We start from the raw sequence: 3,520 nt of genomic DNA on the forward strand, positions 1-3,520 counted from the left end.
TTCCACAAACATCAACAAGCAACTGCCATAAATACTGATCGCAATTAAACATAAGGCATTCTCATACATGTCCTGAAGACAACAACACAATTTGAACTAACTTGATCCATCTCAAACATCATTTCAAATTCAAGCATAAGCATCATGGATCAGCATAGTCTATAAAGCCAGATAACTCAACCAAAACATCCAAGTTGAAACACAAACTGTTCATTAAATCCTAAACTAAGAACTAACTTTCAACAAAGTTTAGCAATTAAACTAGAAAGCATAACAAAATAAAGCAAAATAAAAGGTCCTGTGAAACTCAAGATGTGCTCTAATCACTCATATTTGTATCCTCATCAGCATCATCCTCATCATCTTCTTCCTCCTGCTCATCATCATCAGCTGCTGCACCATATGAGCTGGCTCCACCTCTCCCGGTAGAATGGGGCTGGTCCCCAGGCCAAGCTACACGAGAAGCATACTCTTCAGGTGTGATGAACCCAGGGTGAGAGGAGGCATACACTTGACGCATCATTTCCGCATGAACCAAACCAATCCTATTGACTGCCTCCAACTTAGCATCAAGGAGGGCCAATTGCAGAATAAAAGAACAGCACGGTTGGCATTGATGTCCGAGACATGGGAGCATGGAGAAAGGTTAGCATGAAGCACAGACATCCAAAGCTTGCTCAGTGAGGTGAGGAATGAGTGTTTGATGTGAAGGGGTTGTTGTTGCCTGTTTCTTTGAAATGTGCCCCCAGGAAGATAGAGTGTTTGCTCAATTTCTTCATAATCAATGACACCACCCTTCAGCTGACTGTAATCACACTGATCATCAGCCCCTTGCCAAACTGTGTTCAGAAAACTATTGATGGTGCTTGCATCAAAAGGGATGCGTTTACCACGCACATGAAGGGGTCAACATCTTGAGAGTACACCCTGGCATTAGCATAAAATTCCCTAACCACAGCAATGTTGGCAGGTGCTGGACAAGTGACAAGGGTACCCCAGTGTCTCCTCCTGATCTCAGCCTGAAACAGTGGTACATCGTTCGGCAACAAGGTAACCTTCCTCTCCATAAGCAATTTTCTATTCTGGACAGTGGAGAAGTTCTTTCGGTGCTCTTTGGTGAGGAAGAGATGAGAGTGACATTGTTCTTTTCTCTGTTTCCCTCTTTCAGAATTAGCAACAGTAGTTTTGATTCGCTTGGGGCCCGATGAAGATGCCATTTGCTGCATAAACAAATTGAAGACAATGTTTGCAAGTGTGATCAATTAAAGGCGAGAGGCATGAGAAACAAACATTCAATATGGTACACAAGCATGACAACATAAAGCAGAAAACACAGTGTATAAGAGAGCAAAAGCATTAGAACACACTAGAACAAGAAAAGCTGAAAACAGAGTTGGAAATCACAGTTGTAAGCTACTGTTGGTGCAGTTTTCGTGCGCCCGGGCGCCCCTCAAAACAGGCGCTTGAGCGCCATTTTATGCAGAGAATTCTGCAGATTCTATGACGTTCCTTACCTCCTAGTCAACCCAATTCAGAAGTCGTGACAACCAATTATAAGTCCAGAACAACAAAATTGAACCCAATAAATGTTACATCTATCAGCGAAGAGGAATCAAAAGTGCAAAGATTCAAAATGGATTGGGAACAAGATTCAATTGAAATCAACAAAATTGGGAAAATTAGTGAACAACAACATTCATGGCACGAATTTGAAACTAGCACAGTCGAAAACCCTAGCGGTGCAAAAGAAAACGAAAACCTACTTGAGTGGGAAGAAGGGGCGAAGCACTTGGGATGTGAAAATTAGGGCAAAAATGAGGCGGTCCTTGGTATGTTGCAGCAGCTGCAACTCAAACCCTTCGAGTGGGGGGTGACGAGATAATCAATGGGGTTGAGTGAAAGTGTGATTGATTTGGGGAAATTGTGTGTAGGTTGAAGAATTAGGTTTTGGGTGACTTGTAATTGAAGAAGGGCGTGAGTTGAGGGAGTCTGTGGTGGTGAAGATTAAGTTAGGGTTGATGAAGGTTTTGGGTTTTGAAAAGTGAAAGATGAAGAGAAGAGAGTTTGGAGCGGCCTGCGGAGGAACAAAAGGCGTGAATGGGGTGTTCTGATGTGAAATGGGAGTGCATAGGGTTACAAGAAGTGAAGTGGGTCACGCACTCTACAACCAAGCCAGTCTGCAGGTCGCGCGCCCGGGCGCCCTTAGGAGGAGGGCGCTTGAGCGCCATATCAGAACCTGGTTCTGCAGAATTTTTGGCAACTCAACATGTTCTTTTTGGAATTTGATGACTTTTGAGGCTTAATTCAATCCAGATAGCTATGTTATGGTCATTCAAACTTGATTAATTCTAGAGAAAGTGGAATTGAGTACAAGAAAGGGAAATGAAGTGCATACTTCCTAAGCTTTGTAATGAACAACTCAAAATTGAAATGAAAAATGCACAACAACATACTGAAAACTAGCAATCCAGAACACACCAACAGTTTCACACACTTCAAAAGAGACTAATTCATAACAACACTCAACCATTGCACCAATGCAATCATTCACACCCTATTAACTAAAAATGAAAATCACAAAACTTCAAGCTAAAAACACCTTTTTCACAACCAGCAGATTATACTAAAAACATATCAAACTAAGTTCACACAATCAAAACAAAATCAAACAACAACATCACACACAAGAAAAGGTTAGAAAGCTGGGTTGCCTCCCAGTAAGCGCTTGTTTAACGTCACGAGCCTGACACCGTTATGCTCAAAGGTCAGAGAGATGGATAATTGTGGTGAGACGTCGTATCTCACCACCCAAGTAGTGTTTCAAACGCTGACCATTTACCACCCAACTTCTTTCTGGATCATCTGAGGAAGGATCAACCAATTCAATGGCTCCATGAGGTTTTACTTCCTTGATGGTGAAAGGTTCAGACCACTTTGACTTCAACTTGCCTTGAAGGATCTTGAATCTAGAATTGAAGAGAAGAACTTGTTGACCAGATTGAAAGTCTCTCTTGAGAAGCTTCTTGTCATGATACAACTTGACCTTTTCCTTGTAATTCTTGTAGTTGTCATACGCTGTTAGTCTTATCTCTTCCAACTCTTGAAGCTGTAACTTCCTCTTCTCGGCAGACCAGGTAGGATCAAAGTTTAGAAACTTCAAAGCCCAGTAAGCTTTATGTTCCATCTCCACTGGCAAATGACAAGCTTTACCATAGACTAGCTGAAATGGAGTCATTCCCACTGGTGTCTTCAATGCAGTCCTGTAGGCCCATAAAGCATCATCCAACTTTGCTGACCAATCTTTTCTTGAAGAGGAAACTGTTTTCTCAAGAATCCTCTTAATCTCTTTATTGGAAACCTCGGCTTGGCCGTTGGTCTGAGGATGGTATGGGGAAGCAACCTTGTGCCTCACTTCATAATGCTTTAGTAACTTTTCAAGTTGAGAGTTGCAGAAGTGAGATCCACCATCACTAATCAGAATTCTGGGCACCCCAAACCTTGAGAAAATGTTCCTTTTTAA

The sequence above is a fragment of the Vigna radiata genome, chromosome 8, assembly GCF_000741045.1.
Source record: "Vigna radiata var. radiata cultivar VC1973A chromosome 8, Vradiata_ver6, whole genome shotgun sequence".
NCBI lineage: Eukaryota > Viridiplantae > Streptophyta > Magnoliopsida > Fabales > Fabaceae > Vigna > Vigna radiata.